We start from the raw sequence: 10,609 nt of genomic DNA on the forward strand, positions 1-10,609 counted from the left end.
TATCTTAATCTTATTAATAAAGAGTAATTGATGTATCTTTTTATTTTAAAAAAGTCAAAAAAGTAAATTATTAATTAAATTTTTTTCATTTATATTACGGTTATTTTTTTATTCCACGTATAACTTCCAATCACTCCTCTTCTTTTTTATTTTATTCTATTCTTTCATATCTTTGTATTAACTTTTTTTATCTTTCTGTATCTATTTTCATTTATTAAACTAATTATGTATTTGTTAGGTCACATTCTATTTTATATGATTCTTAATTCTATCATTTGACCACAAATTAGCCATTTTTTAGTTTTGTTTTAAATCTTAGTTTATAATTTTAATTCTGTTTTAATTTGTAATTTTTGTTTAGTTTATTTTTAATCAAATTTAATTTATTTATTTATTCTAAAGTATTATTATTATATTTTTAAAAATTTTATACATTCAATTTTTGTTTAAGGATTAAGTTGTAATTTCAATCAAAGTTTTATTTTTTTAATATGTCTTTTTTTCTTGCATAAATAATAGTTAAAAATAGTGAAAATGTAATTTAAACTTTTTAAATGAGTAATTAAGTCTAATATTTCAACTGAGAGATTAGTTCTCCTCGTTTTTTCTTTGTAACCTAGTTTTACATTTTTTTTAAATACAACCAAATCACAACATTTATAAGGTGAAACCATGCAGATATATTTATATTTATTTTAAAAAACTTTACATATTCAAATTACAACTTTATTATTATGTCTATACTTCAGCATATGTTTGAGGGTGATAATCTATTTCTTCTCGGTGACATAACATACTTATGAATAAATAACTTCAATTTTAAAAAGTGATTTTTGATTACTTATTTGTATTTCATCTCTTTAATTTTTATTTAATTATTTTAATATTATTTATTTATTTATTTATTCGAGGATTCTCTTCAAAAACTATCAATCTAGTATTCAAATTATGTTCTAATTTTGTCTTTACATGTATTTTTAAATTACAACTCCTGTATTTTTTTTCAATTCTATCCTATTCAAGAGGAATAACCCAATAAATATCTAACTTTTTTCTCTTCATTCTTTTTACTATTTCAACTCTTAAAATTTATAATTATTTTTTAATATTTTTTATTCTTCCGTAATTACTTATTGACTATTCTGATGTTTATACTTATCTTTACATAATATTTTATGTATATGTTGATTCACAAAAGATTTTTGAATTTTTTTTAGTTATTTTTAGGTTTAATTACTCTGTTGGTCCATATAGTTTGGCCGAATTTTTAATTAGGTCCCTATAGTTTTTTTCCTTTCAATTGAGTCCCTATACCAATTTTTTTTGTTTTAATTGGGTCCCTAGTCGCAGTGGACGTTAAATAAAACGTTTACATGTGTTTAATTTACCAAAATACCCATGTCTATAACCTTACATAATCGTTGTCCTCATCCTAAACCTCCAGAACCCTATTCTGTTTATCGTTCTTCTCTTCTCCCTTTCTTCTTATTTGTTGCTGAAATTATCTCTTCTTGCATGGATTCCATCCAACATTCTTCGAGAATTTTGAGTTCAAGAAATCTTAACAAGAAAAAATGTTTGTGTTATTGTGGGGAGGCAGTTGTTGTTCTGTCTTCTTCTGAAGTGCCAAGCCATGAAAGGAGGTATGTACCTTGTGGATGAGTGCCAAGGTGCATATTTTTTGAGTGGATTAATAATGAAAATGATATGAAATGTGAGTGGTTGAAGTAGAAGGAGAGGAGGATTCGTTACTTCTGTGAAGACTCTCTGATTCTGAAAAGTTCTAATACACCCAAGAACCCAAATAGAAGGTTCATGTCTTGCCCAAGTAGGAGATGCAAATTTTTTGAGTGGGTTGATGAAGAAAAGAAGGTTGGCGATGTCTGCTTGTTTGCTTCACAGTATCACTCTGGTCGGGTAGAGGGTGAAATTAGGGATGAAAATGCACAAGAAAGGAGGATTGATAGACTGAGTGTTGACACAAAGAGGTTAAAGGTGGAGATTGGAGACGTTAATAACTGTGTAGAAAGAATCTGTGTAGAGTTGAATTCGGTCCAAGAGCAATTTCAAAAATTGAAAGAAAACATGAAGAAGCAGACTAAGATGCAGATGATGTTTTTCCTTTATTGTGTAATCCTAATAGTTGCAGTGCTATGTGAAAAAGTTTGTTGATGAAGTGGTCACTGTTGGCTTTAAACAGAGCAATTATAAAAATTGTATGTTATGTTATTTAGATTGAATGGATGAAGTTTATTTTTTGTTTTCTACTATAAATACAATGTTGTGATATTGAATGAAAATGTATACAACTAAAAACAACTACTACCACAGATTCATCATTAGAATAATATAATTCATAAAAGTGGTCCTTAACATGTTCCACACATTAGATAAGTTAAGTGGATCCAACTTGCACTAGTTAGAAAATAAATACTCCACCTAAAATGTACCATCAAAAAGTGGTCCACCACAAAGCAAAATAAACTAAAAAGTGATCTTCCCAATACCAAAATACTTCCACAGTAGACTATAATACACACAAAAAAACCTACATAAATTCACAGTAGGAGGAGCTACTTAACCCTAAAAGTTTCAATCATCTGTGAGGTCTATGTATTCAGCAGGTTTCGTTGCTCCCTTTCTTATCCCCATCTTCAATCTTTCACTTCTTCTCATTCCAAAAGTCTTAGTCATAGGCAAAGGCTGTATAACTGGTGCTCTTTGGGGAGTTGGCTGACTGAGTGGTTCAATGAAGGGAGTTGGTTGAGTTGCTGGTGTATGAGGAGGATTTGCAGCAGCTCCAGTAGCAGGTGCACCAGATCCAGCAAGGAGTGAGTCGTTTGCAGCACCAGATCCAGTAAGGGGTGACACGTTTGTAGAACCAAATTCAGCAGCAAGAATAGTTGGTGCAGGGGCTGATACAACAACATCCAAATGTTTAAATCATTCCATCAACGAATAGTTTTAATTATGTAGTATGAAATAACAAAATATAGTTGTACCTATGACAATAGCTGCTCTTCCTCTACTAAGTCCCACACCCCTTCCTCTGCCTCTCCCCCTTGCAGCAGATCCAGTAGCATGTGCACCAGATTCAGCAGCGATAGTAGGTAAGCCATTTGCAACACCAGATTCAGCAGTAGGTAAGCCATTCGTAGCACCAGATTCACTAGCAGCATTAGTTGGAGCAGAGGCTGATGGAACAAAAGTTAAATGGTTAAATCATTTCATAAAAGCACAATTTCAATCGTCTAGTATGCAGCAACAAAATATAGAAATACATGTGACAATAGTTCTTCTTCCTCTGCCCCTTCCTCTACCCAGTCCCGTACCTCTTCCTCTGGCTCTCCCCCTTCCAGCAGCTCCACCAGCATGTGCACCAGATCCAGATTCAGCTGAGTCAGTTGCAACATCAGATTCAGTAGCAGCGGGTTCAGGAGTTGATGCAAGTTCAATCGAAACCCAACAATATTTCAGAAAAGAACTGGTGCAATCAACAATTATAAAACAACAAAATATAAGATATAACTGAGACAATAGGATTTGGGCAGTGCTTCCTATTGTGTCCATACTGGCCACAGTTGCTGCAAGTCATAGAGGTACCCGTCCTTCTGTACTTTGATTGAGATATATTTTCATCAGGTTCTCTAATCCGCACTATTCTTAGTCAACCAAGTTTAACCCTGAATATTGGGGGTATGATGGTATCACAGTTCACCTTCGGCCACCTGTTCTCTCCATTAATTGGAGCAATTGATTTTTCATATGTTGCAAGGTATGCTGCTGGACTATAGTAGTTGCTGCAATACTCTTTAAGATTATCTCCCTTTTCAAAGATGGCACTGCATGCATGTGGGCATGACATACCACTCAAACCCCAAAATCGACAGCTGCAAGTACCAGCTAATAGATCCACCACAAACCTTTTCATGATCATCCTATTTTTGTGATGCACCTCAAATTTCATCTCACCTGCCCATCTAGCTTGCCATTCCATACTTCTTGTTGCAATAACATCCAACCTTTTCTTTGGTTTGGGCAGAATGGATCTTTCATACTTCTCAGCCTTCTTCTTCTTTTCTGTAAATCTTGACATCCAGTAGCATCTGATCCACTCAAACATCGTCAGAATGGGCTTGTCTCTTGCCTCAAGAATCCTGCCATTGAAAGGCTTTGATATGTTATTCATTAACATATCACTCTTTGCCATAAACGTGAAATGGCTCTTTGTCCACAACTTTGGGTCCACTCCCATCAGTTTATCATAACAGTCTCTATTTTTCTCCTTGAGCAGATTCATTATTCTCTCCCACTTTTTCACATAGGTAGCTTTAGCAATGGATAGGATTAGATCCCTTGATGAGTGGATAATTTATACGCTTTTTGGCACTGTTTTTAGTATGTTTTTAGTAGAATCTGGTTACTTTTAGGGATGTTTTCATTAGTTTTTATGTTAAATTTACCTTTCTGGACTTTACTATGAGTTTGTGTGTTTTTCTGAGAATTCAGGTATTTTCTGGCTGAAATTGAGGGACTTAAGCAAAAATCAGATTCAGAGGTTGAAGAAGGACTGCTGATGCTGTTGGATTCTGACCTCCTTGCACTCAAAGTGGATTTTCTGGAGCTACAGAACTCAAAATGACGCGCTTCTAATTGCATTGGAAAGTAGACATCCAGGGATTTCCAGCAATATATAATAGTCCATATTTTGGTCGAGTTTAGACGACTTAAAAGGGCGTTGAACGCCAGTTCTACGCTGCTGTCTGGAGTTAAACGCCAGAAACACGTCACAAGCCAGAGTTGAATGCCAAAAATACGTTACAAACTGGCGTTCAACTCCAAGATTGACCTCTACACGTGTAACATTCAAGCTCAGCCCAAGCACACACCAAGTGGGCCCGCACTAAAAAGAATGCGAGTTTAAGAGAAGCAAAGAGAATGTAGGCATATGCTAAACAAGCATCTTCAATCTTCAATGCATTTATATAACATATTCAAAAAAACAGAAAATGCATAATATTTTCAGTAGATGTACGTTATTTTCATCTGCTTTTTGAGCATGACAAGCTTGGAACTATAATTATGCGGACATCATCAAAGCAACTAAACAGCAGGCAGAAGCTTTAACATGTAGACTAATATCTAAATGGAAGAAGTCATCAAATGTATTACAGACATAAACAATCATAGTAGAAAAATACAGACATACACAAAAATATTACACTCTAAAAGACTAGAGACATTACTGGTAACAACAAATTTAAAAAGAAATTTGTGACGAATTAGTTCTTACCCTTATAAATTGAAAGATGCTATGAAAAATAAAAAACTATATAATTTTATAAAAAAATAGAATGACATTATAATTATAAATATAAATAAATGATATAAAGGGAAAAGTGTGGGATCGACCCTTACTCACGTAAGGTTTATTACTTGGACGACCCAGTGCACTTGCTGGTTAGTTGTATCGAAGTTGTGAATGAAAAACGATTTATTAAGACGTGCGTACAGAGTTTCTGGCGCCGTTGCCTGAGATCACAGTTTCGTGCACCAAGTTTTTGGCGCCGTTGCGGGGGATTGTTCGAGTTTGAACAACTGACGGTTCATCTTGTTGCTTAGATTAGGTAATTTTCTTTTTGTTTTATTTTCAAAAATTTTTCAAAAACCTTTCAAAAATTTCTTATATATTTTCAAAAAAAAAAATATAAATCTTTTCAAAAATATATTTTTCTTCAGAATTTTTAAGAATGAATTCTAGAGTTTCATGAAGCATGTTGAAGCCTGGCTGGCTGTAAAGCCATATCTAATTCTTTTGGATAGGGGCTTCCAACCATCAGCATAGAGGCAAGTTAATTGGAATGTCAGCCGTGGCATGTCTGAGTTACATACTAAAGCTTGGCTGGCTATTAAGCCATGCCTAATGATGAGCGGATAATTTATACGCTTTTTGCCATTATTTTTAGTATGTTTTCAGTAGAATCTGGCTACTTTTAGGGATGTTTTCATTAGTTTTTAGGAAAAATTCATATTTCTGGACTTTACTATGAGTTGTGTGTTTTTCTGTAATTTCAGGTATTTTTCTGGCTGAAATTGAAGGAGTTGAGCAAAAATCTGATTCAGGCTGAAAAAGGACTGCTGATGCTGTTGGATTCTGACCTCCCTGCACTCAAAGTGGATTTTCTGGAGCTACAGAACTCAAAATGGCGCGCTTTTAATTGCGTTGGAAAGTAGACATCCAGGGCTTTCCAGAAATATATAATAGTCCATACTTTGCTCAAGGATAGATGACGTAAACTGGCGTTCAACGCCAGTTCTCTGCCCAATTCTGGCGTCCAGCGCCAGAAAAGGAATAAAAGTTGGAGTTCAACGCCAGAAATGGATCCAAACCTGCCGTTGAACGCCCAAGACAGCCTTATGCACGTGAATTGTTTAAGTCTCAGCCCAAGCACACACCAAGTGGGCCCCGGAAGTGGATTTATGCATCAATTACTTACTTCTGTAAACCCTAGTAGCTAGTTTATTATAAATAGGACTTTTTACTATTGTATTCGACATCTCATGACATTCAGATCAAAACTTTGTACTCTTTGACGACATGAGTCTCTAAACCCCATTGTTGGGGGTGAGGAGCTCTGCTGTGTCTCGATGAATTAATGCAAGTATTTCTATTTTCTATTCAAACATGCGTGTTCCTCTCTAAGATATCCATTCGCACCTAACTGTGGAGAAGGTGATGATCAGTGACACTCATCACCTTCCTCAACCCATGAACGTGTGCCTGACAACCACCTCCGTTCTACATCAGATTGAATGAATGTCTCTTAGATTTCTTAATCGGAATCTTCGTGGTGTAAGCTAGAATGATGGCGGCATTCAAGAGAATCCAGAAAGTCTAAACCTTGTCTGTGGTATTCCGAGTAGGATTCAGTGATTGAATGACTGTGACGAGCTTCAAACTCGCGAGTGCTGGGTGTTAGTGACAGACGCAAAAGGAGGGTGAATCCTATTCCAGCATGATCGAGAACCGACAGATGAATAGCCGTGCCGTGACAGGGTGCGTTGACCATTTTCACTGAGAGGAGGGGATGTAGCCACTGACAACGGTGATGCCCTTGCATAAAGCCAGCCATAGGAGGACGTGCATGCATGAATCAGAAGACAGAGGAAAGCAGAGATTCAGAACACAAAGCATCTCCAAAACCCCAACATATTCTCCATTACTGCATAACAAGTAACCTTTAATTCATGCTCTCTTGTTTATTCGCAATTCAACTGATAAATATAATTGACTTCCTGACTAAGAATTACAAGATAACCATAGATTGATTCAAACCAACAATCTCCGTGGGATTCTACCCTTACTCACGTAAGGTATTACTTGGACGACCCAGTGCACTTGCTGGTTAGTGGTACGCGTTGTGGAAAGTGTGATTCACAATTCATGCACCACCTAACCCTCGGATTGGAGCTTTAGACTAAGAATACAAGATTCCTGGAATTCATATTAAAAAAATTTTGAAATCCTTATTTTCTTTTTCCTATATGTTTTTTTGAAAAAAAAATATACAAAAATCCAAAAAAATAAAAAAATCATAAAAATAAAAAATATTTCATGTTTCTTGTTTGAGTCTTGAGTCAAGTTGAAAGTTTGGTGTCAATTGCATACTCATCTTGCATTTTTCGAAAAATTCATGCATTCATAGTGTTCTTCATGATCTTCAAGTTGTTCTTGGTAAATCTTCTTGTTTGATCTTGATGTTTTCATGTTTTGTGTCTTTTCTTATTTTTCATGTGCATTCTTGCATTCATAGTGTCTATACATGAAAATTTTTAAGTTTGGTGTCTTGCATGTTTTCTTTGCATTAAAAATTTTTCAAAAATAAGTTCTTGATGTTCATCTTGACATTCAAAGTGTTCTTGGTGTTCATCTTGACATTCATAGCATTCTTGCATGCATTCATTGTTTTGATCCAAAATTTTCATGCATTGAGTCTTTTTCATGTTTTTCCCTCTCATCATAAAAAAAATTCAAAAATAAAAAAAAACATCTTTCCCTTTTTCACTCATAAATTTCGAAAATTTGAGTTGACTTTTTCAAAACTTTTTAAAATCTAGTTGTTTTTATGAGTCAAATTAAATTTTCAATTTAAAAATCTTATCTTCTTCAAAATCTTTTTCAAAAATCAAATATTTTTCATTTTTCTTATTTATTTTCGAAAATTTTAAAAATATTTTTCAAAAATATTTTTCTTATCTTTATCTCCTAATTTTCGAAAATAACATCATCAATTAATGTTTTGATTCAAAAATTTCAAGTTTGTTACTTGCTTGTTAAGAAAGATTCAAACTTTGAGTTTTAGAATCATATCTTGTGATTTCTTGTGAATCAAGTCATTAATTGTGATTTTAAAAATCAAATCTTTTTCAAAACTAATTTCAATCACATCTTTTCAAAAATATCTCTTTATCTTATCTTTTTCAAAATTTGATTTTAAAATATCCTTTCTAACTTCTTATCTTCTCAAAATTGATTTTCAAATTTGTTTCAACTAACTAACTAACTTTTTGTTTGTTTCTTATCTTTTTCAAAACTACCTAACTAACTCTCTCTCTCTAATTTTTGAAAATATCTTCCCTCTTTTTCAAAATTTTTTTTTAATTAACTAATTATTTTAATTTTTGATTTTAATTCTCGAAAATTACTAACCTTTTTCAAAAACTATTTTCGAAAATCACTAACTCTTTTTCAAAAATTATTTTCGAAAATTCTCTCTCTCTCTTATCTCCTTCTATTTATTTATTCATCTACTAACACCTTTCTTCATCCCACATCTCTGCTCTCCTTACCCTTGTGTTTCTTTCTTTACATTACATTCTTTTCTTCTTCTACTCACACAGGGGAACCTCTATACCTATGGTAAAAAGGATCCCTATTATTATTTTTCTGTTCCCTTCTCCTTCATATGAGCAGGAGCAAGGATAAGAATATTCTTGTTGAAGCAGATCCAGAACCTGAAAGGACTCTGAAGAGGAAACTAAGAGAAGCTAAATTACAACAATCCAGCAAGCACCTTTCAGAAACTTTTGAACAGGAAGAGGAGATGGCAGCCGAAAATAATAATAATGCAAGGAGGATGCTTGGTGACTTTACTGCACCTAATTCCAATTTACATGGAAGAAGCATCTCCATTCCTGCCATTGGAGCAAACAATTTTGAGCTGAAACTTTAATTAGTTTCTCTGATGTAGTAGAACTGTAAGTTTCATGGACTTCCATCTGAAGATCCTTTTCAGTTCTTAACTGAATTCTTGCAGATCTGTGATACTGTTAAGACTAATGGAGTAGATCCTGAAGTCTACAGGCTCATGCTTTTCCCTTTTGCTGTGAGAGACAGAGCTAGAATATGGTTGGACTCTCAACCCAAAGATAGCCTAAACTCTTAGGATAAGCTGGTCAAGGCTTTCTTAGCCAAGTTCTTTCCTCCTCAAAAGCTGAGTAAGCTTAGAGTGGATGTTCAAACCTTCAGACAGAAAGAAGGTGAATCCCTCTATGAAGCTTGGGAGAGATACAAAGAACTGACCAAAAAGTGTCCTTCTGACATGCTTTCAGAATGGACCATCCTGGATATATTCTTTGATGGTCTATCTGAATTGGCTAAAATGTCATTGGATACTTCTGCAGGTGGATCCATTCACCTAAAGAAAACGCCTGCAGAAGCTCAAGAACTCATTGACATGGTTGCTAATAACCAATTCATGTACACTTCTGAGAGGAATCCTGTGAGTAATGGGACGCCTATGAAGAAGGGAGTTCTTGAAATTGATACTCTGAATGCCATAATGGCTCAGAATAAAATATTGACTCAGCAAGTCAATATGATTTCTCAAAGTCTGAATGGAATGTAAGCTGCATCCAACAGTACTCAAGAGGCATCTTCTGAAGAAGAAGCTTATGATCCTGAAAACCCTGCAATAGCAAAGGTGAATTACATAGGTGAACCTTATGGAAACACCTATAACCCCTCATGGAGAAATCACCCAAATCTCTCATGGAAGGATCAACAAAAGCCTCAACAAGGCTTTAATAATGGTGGAAGAAATAGGTTTAACAATAGTAAACCTTCTCCATCATCCACTCAGCAACAGACAGAGAACTCTGAACAAAATACCTCTAATTTAGCAAACTTAGTCTCTGATCTATCTAAGGCCACTGTGAGTTTCATGAATGAAACAAGGTCCTCCATTAGAAATTTGGAGGCACAAGTGGGCTAGCTGAGTAAAAGGATCACTGAAATCCCTCCTAGTACTCTCCCAAGCAATACAGAAGAAAATCCAAAAGGAGAGTGCAAGGCCATTGACATAGTCAACACGGCCGAACCTGGAGAGGAAGGGGAGGACGTGTTAGTAAAGGTTCAAGGCCTTTACATCCCTGCTGATTTCATAATCCTTGATACTGGGAAGGATGAGGATGAATCCATCATCCTTGGAAGACCTTTCCTAGCCACAGCAAGAGCTGTGATTGATGTTGACAGAGGTGAATTAGTCCTTCAATTGAATGAGGACTCCCTTGTGTTTACAACTCAAGGTTACCCTTCTGTAAACATGGA

Source organism: Arachis ipaensis, chromosome B07 (genome assembly GCF_000816755.2).
Source record: "Arachis ipaensis cultivar K30076 chromosome B07, Araip1.1, whole genome shotgun sequence".
In the NCBI taxonomy this organism is placed as follows: Eukaryota; Viridiplantae; Streptophyta; class Magnoliopsida; order Fabales; family Fabaceae; genus Arachis; species Arachis ipaensis.